Below are 21,128 nucleotides of genomic sequence, written 5' to 3' on the forward strand. Positions count from 1 at the left end.
TCTGAATGAATTGTGGTCTTCTGGTGCTTGAAACATTTAAGACATCAAATCGTCTCATTATCCTCCATACAAAAAAAAAAAAAGAAAGAAGGAAAAACTAGGATCTTATCTGAGTTAAAAGGAACAGTAAACACTTTGGAGATTATAATATAAAATGTTTACTTGTAATGAGACAAATTTGCAATATAATTATGATTTTTCTGATTCTGAGAACTTGAAAGGCACATGACTAGATTAATAAGCCTAACCCAGCATCATATCTGTCCCTGATTGAATCAGAATAGAATCAACAAAAAGTTTCACCGTTGTATTTAGTGTTTTCCACAAAGGGCTGTTTAACACAATTGTATATGTTAATGTCAGAAACAATTACTGACTAATGGACTAGAAAAGAATGGTAAAGCGAGTCTCAATGAATTCAAACAAAGGTTGCCTTAATGACAGCCCCTCTACAACTTGAAGCGCAAACGGAAAAGTAAAAGGTGCATGAATATTCACTTTAGAACTTATACTTGTAGTCTGTGCCACTTTCTAGTAAACAATTAGCAGCATTATAATTGGTGTGCTGTATATATATTGAGACAGAAAACCTTCAGATTTAAAAAAAGGAGAAAAGGTTCTACTGGATGAGATAAATCTGGAAATATAAGTTGATCAAGGAATTGAAAAAATGTTGTGGGAAGTGAATAAAAATAAAAATTAAAGGTACATGAAACCCCCCAAAAAATATTTCATGATTATGGTAGAACATGCAATTTAAAACAACTTTCCAGTTTTCTTCTATTATGAAATTTCCTTCATTCTCTTTGTATCATTTGTTGAAGGAGCAGCAATGCACTATTGGTTTCTAACTGAACACATGTGTGAGCCAATGACAATTGGTATATATACAAACACCAATCAGCAGCTAGAACCTAGATTTTTTGCTGCTCCTGGGATTTTCTAGATAAACCTTTCAGCAAAGGATAACAGGGAAGTAGCAAATTAAATAATAGAAGTAAATTTGTTTCAAATTGTATACTCTGTCTAAATCATGAATGTCTAATTATGACTTTACTGTCCCTTTTAATAAGGTAAAAATGGTGTGTGTAAACCAGGGGTGCATCTGCAAACACTCAAGGCAAGATTACAGCTATTAATGGGGACAGGGTTGCAAAGTAATTGCAAATCTGTCGCTATGAATTGTAGCCCATGTTCATGTGTAACCTGTTGATATTCCCACACAAACCTTCTTTTCTTCATACCTATCTTGACCTGAGTAAAATCACAAATCCAACAGAAAAGCAAGAGAAATGTCAATGCAGACAGGTCAAATACATATTTATCAGTGACTTCCCCATCTCAAGAAACCCTTTACAGCCCTGAACCTAAGCACAATGACCACTTACCACCTGTTTTTAACCCATTGCTACTCTCCTGTACCACACTCCCCACTAACTATTGATGGGGCTCAGCTAGTTTATATCAGGCTGTACCTAAAATAACCCAGACCGGTGGGCGATTGTGTCACCATCTTGCTTAACGGGGCATTGGAGCAGCTAAGCAGCAGAAGCTTGCAGGCAAAATCTATAAACAGGATGTCCTTTTATGTAATGAGGAGCAGACAAATAGAGAAGTATAATAAACTTTGTTGCTTAGAGGGAGTCTGCTTAAAGGGGCAATCCAGACAAATTTGGAATCCATATGAATGAATTTCTGTTTTGAAAAGAAGCATTTTTGTAATATACTGTACATGTATTAGCAAAGATGCTTCTGCATTTTAAAGCACACAGCACTTGCTCAGAGAGCATCAGGGGCCCCATCCGATATGCAGCGTCGGCCGCAAAAGGCGGCAACGCCGTTTTTTGCGCTGGTTTGGTATCCCATATACAGCGCCACATATAAATGCGGCATGTATATTTCACCCGTCGGACGTAGTTTTTTCCCCCCATAGTCTAACATATAAACCCTGCGCAATTTGGTATCCAATATCCAGTGCAAGGCCTTACGTGGCAAAAATGGAGAAAACTTACTCCATTTTCACCTCGCCATAAAATGCAGCCGTAGCAGGCCTTGCACTGAGTATTGGAGCACCGTAACTCCCTAAAATGCCTGCAAAAAAAAACCTAATGCATGCGCAATGTCTATCTACCTGTCAACCGCAATCCCCCACCGCAATACCTAATAAAGTGTATTAACCCCTAAACCGCCGCACCTAAATAAAGTGTTTAACCCTTAATCTGACCCCCCTATACCGCCGCCACCTACATTAAATGTATTAACCCCTAATCTGACCCCCCTACACTGCCGCCACCTACATTAAATGTATTAACCCCTAATCTGACCCCCTTACACCGCCGCCACCTACATTAAATGTATTAACCTCTAATCTGACCCCCCTACACCGCCGCCACCTACATTAAATGATGTATTACCCCCTAAACCTAAGTCTAACCCTAACACCCCCCTAACTTAATTATTTAAATAAATATAAATAATATTAATATTATTAACTAAATTATTCCTATTTAAAACTAAATACTTACCTATAAAATAAACCTTAAGATAGCTACAATATAATTAATAATTACATTGTAGCTATTTTAGGGTTTATATTTATTTTACAGGTAACTTTGTATTTATTTTAGCTAGGTACAATAGCTATTAAATAGTTAATAACTATTTAATAGCTACCTAGTTAAAATAATTACAAAATTGCATGTAAAATAAATCCTAACCTAAGTTACAAATATTTAAATAAATGAACTACAATTATCTAAAAAAAAATACAATTAAATAAACTAAACTAAATTACAAAAAATAAAAAAATATTACAAGAAGTTTAATCTAATTACACTTAATCTAATCCCCCTTATACAATAAAAAAGCCCCCCAAAATAATAAAATTCCCTATCCTAAACTAAATTACAAATAGCCCTTAAAAGGGCCTTTTGCGGGGCATTGCCCCAAAGTAATCAGCTCTTTTACCAACCCTTAAAAGGGCTTTTTGCGGGGCATTGCCCCAAAGTAATCAGCTCTTTTACCTGTAAAAAAAAAAGAACAATCCCCCTCAACACTACAACCCACCACCCACACCCCCCTACTCTAAAACCCACCCGATCCCCCCTTAAAAAAAACTAACACTACCCCATTGAAGATCACCCTACCTTGAACCGTTTTCACCCAGCCGGGAAGAAGTCTTCATCCGATGGGGCAGAAGAGGGCATCCAGACCGGCAGAAGTAGTCATTCTATCCGGGCAGAAGAGGACATCGGAACGGCAGACGTCTTCATCCAAGAGGCATCTTCTATCTTCATCCACCCGACGAGGAACGGCTCCATCTTGAAGACCTCCGGCGCGGAACATCCTTCTCGGCCGACGGACTAACGACGAATGAATATTCCTTTAAATGACGTCATCCAAGATGGCATCCCTCGAATTCCGATTGGCTGATAGGATTCTATCAGCCAATCGGAATTAAGGTAGGAAAAATCTGATTGGTTGATTTAATCAGCCAATCGGATTAAAGTTCAATCCGATTGGCTGATTGGATCAGCCAATAGAATGCGAGGTCAATTCTATTGGCTGATTAAATCAACCAATCAGATTTTTCTTACCTTAATTCCGATTGGCTGATAGAATCCTTTCAGCCAATCGGAATTTGAGGGACGCCATCTTGGATGACGTCATTTAAAGGAATATTCATTCGTCGTTAGTCCGTCGGCCGAGAAGGATGTTCCACGCCAGAGGTCTTCAAGATGGAGCCGTTCCTCGTCGGGTGGATGAAGATAGAAAATGCCGCTTGGATGAAGACGTCTGCCAGTCCGGATGTCCTCTACTGCCCGGATAGGATGAAGACTTCTGCCGGTCTGGATGCCCTCTTCTGCTCCATTGGATGAAGACTTCGGCCCGGCTGGGGGATCGGGTGGATTTTAGAGTAGGGGTGTGTGGGTGGTGGGTTGTAAATGTTGGGGGGGGATTGTTCTTTTTTTTACAGGTAAAAGAGCTGATTACTTTGGGGCAATGCCCTGCAAAAAGCCCTTTATAGGGCTGGTAAAAGAGCTGATTACTTTTAAGGGCTATTTGTAATTTAGATTAGGATAGGGAATTTTATTATTTTGGGGGGCTTTTTTATTTTATTAGGGGGCTTAGATTAGGTGTAATTAGATTAAACTTCTTGTAATATTTTTTTATTTTTTGTAATTTAGTGTTTGTTTGTAATATAGTTTAGTTTATTTAATTGTATTTTATTTTAGATAATTGTAGTTAATTTATTTAATTAATTTATTGATAGTGTAGTTTTAGGTGTATTTGTAACTTACGTTAGGATTTATTTTACAGATAATTTTGTAATTATTTTAACTAGGTAGCTATTAAATAGTTATTAACTATTTAATAGCTATTGTAGCTAGCTAAAATAAATACAAAGTTACCTGTAAAATAAATATAAACCCTAAAATAGCTACAATGTAATTATTAATTATATTGTAGCTATCTTAGGGTTTATTTTATAGGTAAGTATTTAGTTTTAAATAGGAATAATTTAGTTAATAATAATAATATTATTTATATTTATTTAAATAATAATTAAGTTAGGGGAGTGTTAGGGTTAGACTTAGGTTTAGGGGGTAATACATTTAATGTAGGTGGTGGCGGTGTAGGGGGGTCAGATTAGGGGTTAATATATTTAATGTAGGTGGCGGCAGTGTAGGGGGGTCAGATTAGGGGTTAATAAATTTAATGTAGGTGGCGGCAGGGTCCGGGGGTGGCGGTTTAGGGGTTAATACATATAATGTAAGTGGCGGTGGGTTCCGGGAGCGGCGGTTTAGGGGTTAATACTAGGATAGGTTTATTGCGGTGTGGGCTATGGCGGTTTAGGGGTTAATAATTAGGCTTATTGCGTTGTTGGGGGTTGTTGGTCTAGGGGTTAATATATTTATTGTTAGGAGTGAGAGGGGGGATTACGGATAGAGGGGTATATGTGTCGGGCTATTTTTGGGAGGCGTGTTAGACAGTTACGGAAGATTTAATATTTTAGTTAGTTTTTTTAGGCGCCGGCAGTTTCTAATGTGCCGTAAGTCATTTGTACTTACGCTCATTTCTGGACATTGCTAGTTTATCCGACTTACGGCACTTTAGCAACTGCTGGCGCCTTATATGTAATAGCCCGATGTGCGAGGTGAAGCTACGGGCGGCGTGGGTTCCCTCGCTTGCGCCGAAAAATACGCTGTATATTGGATCGCGCCCCAGGTGCCTATACCATCTGGTAATGACTCAATGTGTTAATTGCTGACATGATACAAGCCCCAATGGTGCTCTGAACAGCTGCAGTAGTTAAAATGCTGGTGCACTGACAATATCTACCTTTGCTTTACAAGCACGTGCAGAGAAAAATGTTAACACTAAAACAGTGATAACTTTTACTATAAGCATTTTGGCTAATGCATGTATACTGCAAATATCTTTTTCTTCTAAGATGTAATTAATCTATGTGCATCTATATTTTGACCAGAACGGCCCTTTAAGGGCTGTTGAAGAAGCTTTGATGAAAGGTATGAAATGTATTGCAAGTTTATTTGTAAAAAAAATAAAAAATCAGTTTTAAAAAGGAAATGTAAGGCAAATTGCCTGGAATGCATAAAAGGCTTAAGGCCAGGACGGAGGTGTGGGATTGTTTGTGTGTGTGTGTGAAACAAATGTTGCAGGTAGAGAGGAGGAGTTTGGTAAACCTTTTTAAGACCTGTACAGGAAGTCTAAATCCTCTTTTTGCTTGTTTCTTTAAAGTTTTCACATGAAGCGTTCAATGAGAGTTAAGGTACCTCCAAAACGATTCATGGAGGCCCCAGAGGAATCTGCAGAAAGAGAAGTCGTGGAGAAAAGTGAGGCAGAAGCTGAGGAATGGATTGCACCTTCACCTGATGCGGTGGGTCATACTCCTTTACTTAATCCTACACATGCCCCTTCCCAGGTTGGGCTTAGTGAGGGGGGTTGCTCCATGATTGTACCCGAAATTTCAGATCAGGCCTTGTTGGAGGCCGTTGATCCAAAGGGTGGCTGGGGGGCGCAAGGCAATTTAGGCCTCTCAGATGAGGTGTCTGAGTTATTGGGCCTAAGGCTCAGGCTGGGTCTTCCCAGTTTATGGCTGATGCGGTTGCTGGTCCCTCTTGTCCCTTTTCCAGTTTTTCTTGGCCTATGCAATTCTCTTACGTCAGTGGTGGGCATAGTGGGAACACCGGGGCCTTACCTGGGCCTTCAACAGCTTTGTCCAGCAAATTCATCACTGTGGCGATGTCCCTCTTCCAAATGCTGGTGGCGGCAATGTCCAGGGCTCAGAGCGGGGCCTCCACGGTCCAGAATCTGTCTATCGTGGTCTACATGCACCTTCAGTGGAGTCGGCCTTCTTACTTCCAGTGACGTCACTTCCGGTTATCGCCATTCGATGCTCGGCCATGAAGAGGAGCACATGGAGTTCCCCACATGGCTCTATAGGGAAGAAAGGAGTGCCACGTGGGGGAACTTTAGCTCCAGGGGGTGTGCAACTATCACAGGGGCCTAGTACTGTTAAAAAAGGGTGCAGTGGAGCTACTATGAGGCAATCTGGAACCGGAATGGGTTCAGGAAATAGGGAAACTGGGGCCAATAAAAGCACAAGTGCACAATTGGCGGCAAAGGCCACATCAGGCCGCAATAATGGTGCGGAGGTGCCTCAAAGGCCTAGTACGGGTATGGATGCGAGTGATAATGGCATGCCTCTTGATATGGATGATGGCAGTGTTGATGGGGTTGTGAGCGCGGCTAGAGACACTAGGCCCCAGCGTGCTGTAGCATTTTTGTAATATACATGTATTAGCAAAGATGCTTCTGCATTTCAAAACACAGCACTTGCTCAGAGAGCATCAGGTGCTTATACCATCTGGTAATGACTCAATTTTTTAAATTGCTGACATGATACAAGCCCCAATGGTGCTCTGATCATCTGCAGTATTTAAAATGCTGGTTCACTGACAATATCTAGCTTTGCTTTACATGCACGTGCAGAGAAAATGTTAACATTAAAACAGTGATAACTTGTACTATAAGCATTTTGACTAATGCATGTATACTGCAAATATGTTTTTCTTCTAAAATGTAATGAATCTATGTGTATCTATATTTTGACCGGAATGGCCCTTTAAGGGCTGTTGAAGAAGCTTTGATGAAAGGTATGAAATGTTTTGCAGGTTTATTTCTTAAAAAAAAAAAATTAGTTTTAAAAAGGAAATGTAAGGCAAATTGCCTGGAATGCACATAAGGGCAGAGGAGTGTGTGTGTTTTTGTGTGCGTGTGAAACAAATGTTGCAGTTAGAGAGGAGGAGTTTGGCTAACCTTTTTAAGACCTGTACAGGAAGTCTAAATCCTCTTTCTTCTTGTTTCTTTGAAGTTTTTACATAAAGCGTTCAATGAGAGTTAAAGGACCAGTCAACACAGTAGATTTGCATAATCAACAAATGCAAGATAACAAGATAATGCAATAGCACTTAGTCTGAACTTCAAATGAGTAATAGATTTTTTTTCTGACAATTTTAAGTTATGTCTTTTTCCACTCCCCCTGTACCATGTGACAGCCATCAGCTATTCACAAATGCATACACGTACCATGTGACAGCCATCAGCCATTCACAAATGCATAAACACTTATTCTTGCACATGCTCAGTAGGAGCTGGTGACACAACAAGTTTAAATATAAAATGACTGTGCACATTTTGTTAATGGAAGTAAATTGGAAAGTTGTTTAAAATGGCATGTTCTATCTAAATAATGAAAGTTTCATTTTGATTGAGTGTCCCTTTAAGGTACCTCCAAAACGATGCGGTGGATCATACTCCTTTACTTAATCCTACACATGCCCCTTCCCAGGTTGGGCTTAGTGAGGGGGGTAGCTCCACAATTGTACCCAAAATTTCGGATCAGGCCTTGTTGGAGGCTGTTGATCCAAAGGGAGGCTGGGGGGGCGTAAGGCGAGTTATTGGGCCCTATGGCTCAGGCTGGGTCTTCCCAGTTTATGGCCGATGCGGTTGCCAGTCCCTCTTGTCCCTTTCCCAGTTTCCCTTGGCCTATTCAATTCTCTTACATCAGTGGTGGGCAGAATGGAAGCACTGGGGCCTTACCTGGGCCTTCAACAGCTTTGTCCACCAAATTCATCACTGCGACAATGTCCCTCTTCCAAATGCTGGCGGCAATGTCCGGGGCTCCGGGCGGGGCCTCCACGGTCCAGGATCTGTCTATCGGTGGAGTCACTTCCTGTGACATCACTTCCGAAATCACCATTCGACGCTCGGCCATGAAGAGGAGCGCATGGAGTTCCCCACGTGGCTCTGTAGGTAAGAAAGGAGTGCCGCGTGGGGGAACTTTAGCTCCTGGGGGTGTGCTACTATCACAGGGGCCTAGTACTGTTAGAAAAGGGGGCAGTGTAGCTACTATGAGGCAATCTGGAACCGGAATGGGTTCATGAAATAGGCCAATAAAAGCACAAGTGCACGATCGGCAGCAAAGGCCGCAACAGGCTGCAATAAAGGTGCAGAGGTGTCTCAAAGGCCTAGTACGGGTATGGATGCGAGTGATAATGTGGACTCAGATTCCACAAGCATGGCTCTTGGTACGAATGATGGCAGTGTTGATGGTGTTGTGAGTGCGGCTAGAGACACTAGGCCCCAGCGTGCTGTAGCAGCTCAGACGACCACTAGGAAAGTGGTCACTAGATCAGCAGTTAAGCAGGGTCACCCATGACAATTCCATAGTTTAGATATGGAAATGGCGCCAACTAGAAGTCATAGGAAGCCTCCTCCCCAATCCCCTAAGACGATATACTTCAATGATGAAATTGAGGATTTTTCAGAGGAAGAATAGAGAGATGGGTGAGGCAAGCGCCCATGCGTGCCCAGATTGCCTGAAGGGAGGGGTAATCAGAGTCTGAATAGGGGGAAGGGGAGAGCTGAACTTGTGTGATACTCCTCTCTTGCATTCTGTTTTTCAGGACAGCGATATTGCGGCAACTGGAGACTCAGGGAGTGGCCTGGAGAGAGGGATGGAGAGCGGTGCTGAGTCCATTGTGTCGGAGGATGAGCGTCCATCGACTTCGGGTGTGTTGGTGATACCGGCAAGGATGGGGTCACAAACCGGTGAGTCCTCAGTTTCAGTGGGGTTTAGGGGTTTCACATCATCTTCGGATGACTCTGACTCTGAGAATGATAAGGCTTTGGGTTTAAATGCAAAAGGGCATAAGCATATGTACAGGATGCTTAGGTGGTTGACAGAGGATAAAGAGGCTGCTAGGAAAGGGTTGCAAAGGTCATCAGAACCTGTTACCTCTGATATGTCAGCTAGGGTATCCCAACCCCAAACCAGACTCACTAATATACGTGGGCCTGTCAACCGCAAGGTGGCACTCCACAGTGATACGCACTCCTGGTCCTCCTATGATTTGCATGAGCATCTTAAAACTAAGGTGGTCAAGTGCATTTAGGACGGTAAGTAGGTTAACATCTTCAAACTCTCTGTCTAAGCCTTGAGGCAAAAGGAGAGAGCCGAGGATGGGACCGGGCCGAAAAAATTCCAATGCCCTGATACGTTCTGGGATTGGAGGAGCGGTTTCAGGGTCTACTCTTCTTGCTTTTTGGCGAAGAGGCCTGATCAGTGTTTTGCCATATTGAAATACATGGAAAACATGGAGATTATTGAGGAAAATAATCGTGTAGGAGCCTGGCGTGATTACGATGAGGCCTTTCACAGGAAAATGGTAGGTAATCCTCTCCTGGATTTTGAATGTGTGGGGTTGCAGCTCTGGGCCCGGCTGGGGCCAGAGAAGTTCCCTGGGACTTGTGCTCCTCCAATTGGTGCACCACAGGTAGGTGCTGCCAACAGATTTCGTAGGCGTCCCACCAGGGTCTGTTGGAAACTCCAGGACAAGCATTGCGCACTGGGAACTGCATGTTCCTTTCAGCACGCATGCCGCAACTGCAGAGGGCCTCACCCAGCCACAGATTGCATTAAAAATTTTGAGAAACAGGAGAAGACAGGACCAAGAGGCACTGCTGCTGGTAAGTGCGGTCGCCCCACCGAAGGTGACCGAAATTAGGCCATGGCTCGCTTTGTACCCGGATAAGTGTATGGCGGCCTTACTGAAGAATAGCCTTCAGAACGGCTTTATCATTCCTATTCAGGGTAAGGTTACAGGCTCCATGACGCGCAGCAATTTGATCTAATTAATTAATCTGCATAACAGTTTCCTGATGCGCTAAGGGAGAAGTTGGGTAAGGAGGTTTCTCTGGGTCGTATGGCGGGCTCCTTTCAGGAAAAGACAATACCAGGGTTGGTTATTTCCCCATTAGGAATGATGCTTGTTACCGGGGTTGACTTCCCAGAAGGCAAGGATCGTGGTTAACAAAGACATGAGGGATGATCTTCAGATTTGGGATCAGTTTCTGAGGGATTTCAATGGGGTTTGCATTTGGAGCAAACCTCAGACGTCCACACATTCCATCCACTTATTCAAGGATGCTGCAGGAGCATTTGGCTGCAGAGCTTACCTAAACAGTAAATGGAGTGCGGAGCTATGGCCGGAAGACTGGACTGTCAAAGGGCTTACAAGGAACCTTTGTCTCCTGGAGCTCTTCCCAATATTGGTAGCTCTGGAACTATGGGGTGACGAACTGAGGGACAGATCAGGGTTTTTTTGGACAGACAACATGAGTGTGGTTTTTGCCATCAATAGACTTTCCTCATTATCCCCAGCAGTGGTAAGATATCTTTGGATTCTGGTCTTGGGATGCCTTAAGCAGAACATTGAGTTTCAGGCACGGAATGTCCCTGAGGTTTCTAATATCAATGTTGATGCGCTTTTCCGTTTTCAATGGGATAATTTTAGGAAGGTTGCACCTAAAGTCATGACTCATGGTGTTGGCATTGGATGGCAATCACCGATACTGCTACTGAAGGCTTCCCTGGCACCATCCACTTGGAAATCATACGTGAGGTATTGGGAAGAATGGGTTTTCTTCTGTTAGGTTCAGAGATTTTAATCCTGGGCAGGTAAGCAAGATTGGTTGTTGCAATGGCTCATGGAGCTTAGGGGTAGATAGGTAAAAAAGGGGGCGGTAACAGTGAGATTAGCTGCAGTATTCTTCTTCTGTAAGATGTTTACCCTGACGGACTCTTCCAAGATGGTTTTGGTTTGCCAAGTTCTTCGGGGTTGGGGGAGGTCAGAGGTATGATGATCGGACATATAGGAACCCATAACCACTGATAGGTTACTCCTTTTACTCCAGGTGCTTCCTAATGTCTGCTCCTCAGTCTATGAGGTTCATCTTTTTTCCGCAGCCTTTGCAATGGCATTTCATGGGGCCCTTAGAGTGGGAGAATTAGTACCACAGTCAAAGACTGCAAAAGCTGGAGGGGTATTGTGTGAACATGTGAGATTTGCCGAAAATGAGGTATTGTTATTTTTCCCTAGATCTAAGGTGGATCAGGAAAGTAGGGCGCATGGTTGTTGCTCCCTATAAACAAGGGAATGTTTAGTTGCCCTTATGACTTGTTGAAGGCCTTCTGGGACGTGCGTCCAGTGGGTTCTCACAGGTTTCTAATTCACCAGGACGATACCCCTCTCATGAGATTTCAATTCTGTAGGGTCCTAGGATGGGCTGCTGAAAAGGCAGGGTTGAATCCTAATACGATAGCCCCTCATTCATTTAGGGTTGGGGCAGCTACGACAGCAGCGGCTTTAGGTTGGTCAGCTGACCATATAAAATCACTGGGCAGGTGTAAATCAAAAAGGTATCAGCTATATGTGAGACCCCTTTTATCCCACTGCTAAGTTAGTATGCTGTGTTTATGTTATGTTTCCCTGTTTTGGTGTGTGGTTGACACTTTTTATCTTTTGCAGAGCCTTGCAGTGGTCTTCTTCATTGCTAGATAGTGGGGCACTCATTTGTGCACTGGGCAGCCATTCAAGCATCAACACAACCGGGAGGACAGCAGCTGGGCTTCTCTTCTAATAAAGTGGTGCTTAGGTAGCTAGGGAGGAGAGGTCTTTGCTGGGTAGGTTTGCCTGGATTGCTGCAGGATGCCATGAGACGTTGGGAGAAACCCCACATCTTGATCCTCCATTTAGGGGGTAATGACCTTGGATCAATTCCCAGTCAGGATTTGATTGCAGTGATCCAGTCTGACCTGCGCATGTTCAAAGCTTGGATGCCTGGTGTGAGAATGGAATGGTCAAATATTATCCCCAGATTGACGTAGCATCATATGGCAAACCACAGGGCTGCTTTCCAGTTCCAACAAAAGCTCAACAGGGATGTGAGAAGGTTAATGTTCAAGTGTAGGGGTTTTGTTATGGAGAACATTACGGCAGCTGACCGGCGCCTCTCCGAGGCGACAGGGTGCATTTATCTGATCATGGCATGGACCTATTTATTGAGGATTTGAGACAGTCCCTACTCCTATTTGTGTGAGCTTTGGGTGGCGGTGAAAGTTGCCCTGAATATGTGGGCAATCTCATGGCAGGTGGACAGTGTCAGGGGACAGGATGTGATCAAGGTTAAGTGACTGCTACTTCCGGCCAGGGGTGAAGTCCTCAGACACATGTCTGGGGTGTTCCCTGTCTGTGTGATTCGAAGCCAAGAACTCCCTAAGCCTTTGCAATATCGAGCTACGTTCTGCTTCCTCTCCTGCATCCCTACCACTGCCCATCGTGTTAGCATGGGTTACTACGCATTAGCTAGTACCTGATTGCTGCCCCCCTGGTCCATGTTTATTTGTGCTGGTCGTTTAGTTCCTTGTGTTACCATAATAAACGTGACCTGCAGGTTTTGTAACCAAGACATCATTATGGCATTATTTCTAAGTTAGAAATAAGGGTAAAGTTTACATTAAATATTATTATGTAAATAGTTAAGTTATTATTTATGTTTCTCACAGAGGAGTATATGGCATTCAATCTCTTATGTTTTTATAACTGACATTATTTTCTTGAACCCCCTGAAAAAAAAAATATATATTATTTTAAAAATATTCATAAAATATATATGCACAAAGATCCCTATACCTCATAAATCATTTACTTAGACCAGAGACACTATTAAATAATTATAATTTGGCTTCCAACTCAGAAATAACACTAACTATCCAGTACTTAAGTAAACCTCTCTACTTGACCACTGTAGCAGAACCCCTCTAGAACACATGGGACTCAACTACATCAGTGTTTCTCAGCTCCAGTCCTCAAGTACCCCTTACACCAGATCTTCATGAAAAATACATTTTCATGATATCTTTACTAGAGCAGCATAGGTGAAAAAAATAGCTGATCAGTAACCATGGTTACTAACCTGCTCTCACCCATCAGCTGATTATTTCACCTGTACTCTACTAAAGATATCATGAAAATTGATTTGAGAAACACTGCCCTGAATAACACCAGCACAACGTTGCCTACTTCATATATCCTCAATAAGAAGAGAAGAAGGATTTAAACCTGAACTCTTTCAGGTTACTACTTATTGCTTAACCCCTGCCTCAATTTTGCTCAAAATAGCGAGATTGCCCTATTTCTGCATGCCCCATGAGTGGGGCACTGCAGAAATAGATTTGCAGAGTTATCAATGCAGAGAGGAACACTCTTTGGCCCTCTCTGCATTGCACAGCGGTGGTGCCGATCATTGATGGGTGGGTGGGAGGTTAAGGAGGGAGGGGGTGGGCGGCCCATCGCTGGAGGGAGGTGGGAGCGAGTTGTTTGGGGGGGTCAGGGAGGTTGGAGCGTAAGGGGGGATCCTACACTACAGAAAATATATATAAAAAAGCCTTTTATTTTAGGACTGGCAGACTTTCTGTCAGTACTTAAGATGGTGGTGACTGTGATGAGAGCAGGATGTGATGTCACTAGTTTGGGGGCGGGGCTTAGGTCCGGTGTCTGTGTCGCAGTTAGTTTAGTACAATCAACCTGACTAGATGTGTATTGCTATGCTCTGCAATAAAATAGAGTTGTACCATCATTGCTGTGTCCTGCATATGTCCTGCATCTCATGACATGGTGTCAGAAGTTCTGGACTGCGCTTCTGTTCCTGATTGATTGCAATGTCAAAGTTTACTCCACCTGAGCCTTTTGACTTCTCTCAGCCTGCAGCTTGGCCCACATGGTGTCAGCGGTTTCAGCGCTTCAGGATTGCTTCCAAACTGAACAAGGAGAGTGGTGAAGTACAAGTTAATTCTCTTTTGTACTCTATGGGGAAAGATGTGGAGCCAGTGTTCAATGCTTTTACTTTCCAAGAAGGGGAAGAATTTAACTTTGATATAGTTATGGATAAACTCAGTGCCCACTTTGTGCCCAAAAGAAATGTGATTCATGAGAGAGCTTGTTTTCACAAACGTAATCAGCGTGTGGGAGAATCTGTGGAGTCATTTGTGCGCAGCCTGTATAAACTAGCTGAATTCTGTGAGTTTGGTGTTGCTATAGAAAACAAATCAGAGACAGAATCGTTATTGGGATTGCAGATGCTGAAGTCTCACTGAAGCTGCAGTTAGAGCCTGATTTAACATTAGATGGGGCTATTAGGATGGCCCGCCAGAGTGAACTGGTGAAAAAGCAAAGTCCTGATCTGAGGTCTGAGAGTATTGTGGATGAAGTGCAACAGTCTAGGAAAAATGCTAGTGAAAGGCACAGTGTGAGCGGTAGATCTAAAGTACTGGAAAGGCCTAGAAATGGATGGGCGCAACATGCCCGATGCACGCGGTGCTACCGTGCCCATGATCAGAGTGTTATATGCCCGGCCAGAGATAAAAGATGCAGAAAATGTAACAGAATGGGCCATTTTGAAGTGGTGTGTAGAACTGAATATATTAAGGAGATGCAGGTGGACGGTGACCAGGAGGGTCAGGAAGTGTCTTTTGTGGGGTCCGTTGTGGAACGGCCAAGCTCGGAGGAAGATTGGAAAGTTACTTTTACTGTAATGGGAGACAAAGTTGATTTTAAGATTGACACAGGAGCAGATATCACTGTAATGTCTTTTGCTGAATTTATGAAACTGCCTTGGCAGCCCCAGCTGGCGAAGGTTACTACAAATGTCCATAGTCCTGGTGGCCGCATTGATTGTGCGGGGAAATTTGTTGCCAGCTGTGAGTACAAGCAAAGAAAGTTCACCATGTGGGTGCATGTGATTCGAGGTCAGTGTGCTAACAATTTATTGAGCAGAAAAGCAGCCTGTGATTTGGGCCTCGTAGCCAGAGTGAATGAGATTTCCGAAGATATGTTTGGCGAGTTGGGCCTACTGAATTGCAAACCAGTCCGTATAGCACTTAAAAGTGACGCAGTCCCATACAGTATTTCTACTCCTTGTAGAATTCCGTTCCCGCTCATGCCTCAAGTGGAGAAAGAGCTTATGCGCATGAAGTCTATGGGGGTTATTGAAGAGGTTGTTGAAGCGACTGATTGGTGTGCCCCCATTGTTCCAGTTGCAAAGAAAAACGGAAAGGTGCGCATCTGTGTGGACCTGAAAAGGTTAAATGAGGCAGTGAAGAGAGAGAGATTTGTGCTGCCGACATTAGAAGATATAGCTCCAAAGTTGGCTGGGGCGAAGTTCTTTTCCACATTAGACGCTTCTAGCTGCTTTTGGCAGATCCCCCTGGATCCAAAGTGCCGCAAACTGACTACCTTTATCACACCGGTAGGTTGGTTCTGCTTCTGCAGACTCCCCTTTGGGATATCCTCCACTCCTGAAATCTTTCAAAGGGAAATGAGTTCTCTCCTGAGTGACAACATGGGCACAGCGGTCATCATGGACGACATTCTAGTGTATGGGTCTACAGTGGAGGAGCATGATCAGCGTTTAAGTTGTGTGCTACAGGCTATCAAAGAGTCTGGGCTGAAACTGAATATAGAAAAATGTCATTTTAGGAAAACTGAATTATGCTACTTTGGGCATATCATCAACGGGGATGGCATCAAGCCAGACCCCGAGAAAATTCGTGCTATTGAACAGATGAAAAGTCCTTCTGATGTACATGAGCTGAGACAGATATTGGGCCTTGTAAATTACGTAGGCAAGTTTCTTCCAGATTTATCAACAGTTTTACACCCTGTCACAGAGTTGCTTAAGAAAGACATTGCCTGGGTCTGGGGACCATCACAAGAAAAAGCTTTCCTGCAGGCCAAGTCCCTGCTGGGGTCTGCCCCTGTGCTGGGGTTCTACGACCCTTCAAAAAGGACTGTGGTTAGTGCCGATGCAAGCAGTTATGGGTTGGGGGCTGCACTCCTGCAGTTAAATGAGAATAAACTACAGCCCATTGCCTACTGTTCCCACACACTGACGGCTGCGGAGTCAAAATATGCTCAAATTGAGAAAGAGTGCCTGGCTGCAGTTTGGGCCTGTGAGCGCTTTCAGCATTATCTAGTGGGTTTGAAGAAATTTAGTCTGGAAACTGACCACAAACCGCTAGTCCCTCTATTCAATTCTTATGACATTGACAAAACACCCTTGAGATGCCAGAGACTTTTAATGAGACTGCTCAGGTTCAATGTTCAGGCAGTGCATGTGCCGGGGAAACAACTGGTTGTGGCAGATACACTATCCAGGCTTCCGCTGGCTGCTGCTGAAGAATCCTCCACAGAATCGGATGTGAAAGTGTCGGTTGATTCAGTTCTGGCCTCTAAGTCCATTTCTTCAAGGAAACTGGAAGAGATAAAGAAAGAGACATATTTGGACACAGATCTGCAAGAAGTTATAAAGTACATAAAAGAAGGCTGGCCCGAGAGCCGGGCAGCCTGGATGTCTTTAAGTGCTTACCAGCCAGAGAGGTCGCAGCTCACGGAGCTGGAGGGGTTAGGTGCTGTTCCAGGACCGCATTGTAATTCCTGTCAGCATGAGGAAGGAGATGTTAAACAGGATTCACGATGGCCACTTAGGCATTACAAAGTGCAGAGAAAGGGCAGCTACTGCTGTGTGGTGGCCTGGGATCAGCTCCAACATTGCAAATCACGTGTCTAAATGTGCCTTTTCCCGGGAACGCCGGCCTACTCAGAGTAGGGAGCCCTTGATGTCTACTCCTCTGCCTGCGGGGCCGTGGCAGAAAATAGCTGCTGATTTGTGTGAACTGCACAGGAAAAAGTTTCTTGTTGTGATTGACTACTATTCCAGGTATTTGGAAATTACACCCCTGAATGATATCACAAGTCAGGCCGTTATCATTCGCCTGAAGAGCTTGTTCGCCCGCTGGGGCATTCCAATGGAGCTAGTGAGTGATAATGGTGTGCAGTTCGCTTCTATAGAGTTCAGTGCTTTCAGCAGGGAGTATGATTTTGTACATTCCACGTCAAGTCCACATTATCCGCAGGCCAACGGAATGGCTGAAAGGGCAGTTCAAACAACAACGTTCATTCTAAAGCAATCTGAGCCGTACCTAGCCCTCTTGTCATACAGGGCGACGCCCATTCAAGCCACTGGGTTTTAGCCCGGCACAGCTGATGCTAGGACGCCAGATTCGCACCACCTTACCCTCAGTGGGTGTCTTCAAGCTGCCTGGCCCTGTTCCTCGGGACGAAGTCCTCAGGAGGGATGAAGAGGCCAAAAAGGGTTATCGTTTCTTCTACGACAGGAGACATTCTGTCAGGCCTTTACAGGAACTGAAAGCGGGACAAAGTGTCAGAATTAAACTGGACGATGAGAAGAAATGGAAGACGCCTGCTACGGTAGTTGGCCGCTCTCCAGAACCAAGGTCTTATACAGTCCTTACTGAGGGAGGGACGGTTACACGCCGTAACCGAAGACATCTTCAGCCTGTACCTGAGAGTCTGGAACTGGATGCCTCAGTACCACCGCCGGTGGGATCCCCTGTTCTAAGAGGTGCCTTCCCCTCAGCCAGATCACAGCGGGGATATATCTTTGCCTCCAGCAGACTCTAATTCACCATCTTCTGTATCAGAGGACAGTTCATGCAAAGTTACATCAAGCGGAAGAGTGGTGAAACATCCGGATATAGGGACTGATTTTAGCTAGAACATTGACCGGAAGTATGGGCAGAATAATCCCATGGTCACTGTGGACTAGGGTAGTCTACCCCGATGTCCAAGTCAGGATGTAATTTATTTGTTTATGTTTTCTAACCTATTTGTTTATATAATGTTCGGAAAAAAAATGTTGTTGTATACTCTGTTCGTATACCTTGTTAATTGTTATATGCAAATGTATGCTTCGCCTTTGAAAAAGGGGAAGATGTGATGAGAGCAGGATGTGATGTCACTAGTTTGGGGGCAGGGCTTAGGTCCGATGTCTGTGTCGCAGTTAGTTTAGTACAATCAACCTGACTAGATGTGTATTGCTATGCTCTGCAATAAAATAGAGTTGTACCATCATTGCTGTGTCCTGCATATGTCCTGCATCTCATGACAGTGACAATTCTGAGGTGGGAGAAGAGACCTGTTTGAGAGGGGTCAGGGAGGAATCAGAGGGTGGGATTCTGATCTCTACACTAAAGCTGTTTGTTAATACTTTCAGTGAAAAAGTTAACATTTTTTTTTATTTGATCACATTTGGCGGTGAAATGGTGGCATGAAATATACCAAAATGGGCCTAGATTAATACTTTGGGTTGTCTACTAAAAAGAAATATATAGTTTTGATAGGTAAAAAAAAAACGGCTCTATTTCTGTTTAAATCTAGTGATGGCAAAAATGCTAAAAATGCCCAGTCCTTAAGGGGTTCATTAATTTAAATAATTAATCAATAGGAGGTAATCTCCACCAGGACCAGACTATAGCTAGAAAAAAAGATTGTGTGCAAGATTCTGTAGCCACTGGGTCATAGACAGCTCAATATAGATTTCTATGAAACAAAAATAAAGAATAACTTCAATAATTTGATTATATTGCATACACTACCTTTGTGTAGTGGGCTGAAATTCAGAAGAGAGTGATGCATATTTTAATTTGCCCTTAACTTATTCCTACACTAGACTAGGAAGATTATCATATCTGTATAATTAATCCCCAGTTCCTCAATACATATTTTAATATTTTTTTTCTTCTTACCTTTAAACCTCTCTGTTTTAAACCATTTAAATGTAATAAATGCTTTAGAAAGCACTACAGGGAAAAGTAGTTTCTTTTGTATTAAACCTCTCATGGCAAAGAGATGAATTAGTAATTCTCTTCATTTGAATACAAGACTAGACATCTACTAAGGTTGTTTATAGCGCCTCAAAGTGTCTCTTGACCTACATCACTATATTGAAAACTATCACCTACTAGTATTGCTCTCCACATTAAACATATTTTTACACAAAAAAAGCTATGAGTATTGCATCAGGCTTGTGAAAGGATTTTTGGTTATACAGATGATAGTTATATGTTGCCTCTACAAATTACACTCAATGTTCCCTGAAAAACGCTACAAGCCAACTTATGAAAGAGACATTGGCACTTCCTCCCTGCTCAAGTCCCTTTGGATTGTGGTGAGAGGCAGAATAAGGTAAAATGCATCAATGTTAGTGGGCATTGGGCAATAAATACCACTATTCAGCATAGTTAAACCTGTCCCCTAGTATATGTAACAATATATTATTTTGTCCTACATGGCCAGGCCTGTTAGGGACATAAAAAACAGAGCGCAATGAAACCAGCACTCTGTTTGGAGTATTTTAACTGGACTTGGGGAGACTGCACATTATAAAACACATTTGTTCTATGCCCGGCTGCAGTAGGACTGTACAATCACCTGTTCTGCCTTATGGAAGCACCAGTCCTGTCTTGCATACTTATGTATTCATTACTCTCTGGTTGATCAGGCCATTTCCCTCAACGTTGTTGTTAAGGGGGTCACTCCTCTACAAGTAAATTGTTTTATTAAATAACAGCTTTTTGCTGCTGTACAAATTATTCTGAAATATCTGGGGGGGGAGCGCATGTGGCATAAAGGTTGGAAAATGAGAAACAATAGTTTCTTATTAAAGTCCTATAACTGAAAGATTTTCAAGAGATTTCATATGACCTGGTTTAGGACCTTGATACTTTTTTTTTTTTTTAAATCATATTGATAAAATATTCCACTTTACAATTATCAGATGAAACCTCAATTACTTGCAGCAGGGTACAAAAAGTTACTTGATAATGGTAATGACATGCTAAGTACAGAGGTTTCTTAAAGATACATTCTAGTTTTTCAGACTCATTAAGAAGATGTAAACAAGCTGAACCAATTTTTTGAAGTCAAGGGGGATTTATTATAATTTTTCATAAAAAGTTGTTTTCAAATAACTGAATAGATTAAATGAGCATGTTCTGACACAATACTAAATGTCTAAATGGAGGTTAATAACAGCCCACATACACAAATAATTAATAGGTCTGTGGTGGATTTATATCTGATTTTTGACTGACCAGAAAGGATACCCGGTAAACATACACTAAAAGGTTTTCAAGAAGATACCCTTGTCTATCCCAAAATTGCAAAGCTCTGCATATTTTGCTAAAATTGACAGATTATTTTGAAAACATATAGGGCTGTTTTACGAGTGGATCGCAAAATATCGCCAACGCAAGTGGGATATTTGCGCTCCACTCAGTAATACCAGCACGCGCAAATGTACAATGGTATAACAAGTAAAGTACAATGTGAACGCGACCTAGTGTTCGCATTGCATGGCAACTTTTTTCTCACATGAGTGCGTTTCCATAGGCTCCAATCGGAGTCTCGTTCTCATGCCATCAAACATGACTGAGAACCTCGCGCAGTGAAGGGGCTAAGTCGAGCAGCGATGGGCAGCAAATATTAAATATATATGTTTTTGAATATATACATATATTTTTATGTGTTTATATGTGTATATACACATATTAACACATAAATATATATGTATATAAGCATATACATATATTTATAGAGAACACCTAGTTCCCCATAGACCGCAATGTAAAGGCACTTTTCAGTGCCCCACACCCGCACACGTTAACCCCTAAAAACTGCTTTGTGCAGGGTTTTTTTTAACAAAAATAAAAATGCTACAAATTTTTTATTATTATTAAAAAAGTAAACTTACTTTTTATTTTGGGGGCAATTGGGGGATATTTTCTGATCTCTGGTTAATTTTTGGAGAGCCAACATTAATGGCTGTTTATTTATTGTGCG

This window comes from Bombina bombina, chromosome 1, assembly GCF_027579735.1.
Source record: "Bombina bombina isolate aBomBom1 chromosome 1, aBomBom1.pri, whole genome shotgun sequence".
Lineage (NCBI taxonomy): Eukaryota > Metazoa > Chordata > Amphibia > Anura > Bombinatoridae > Bombina > Bombina bombina.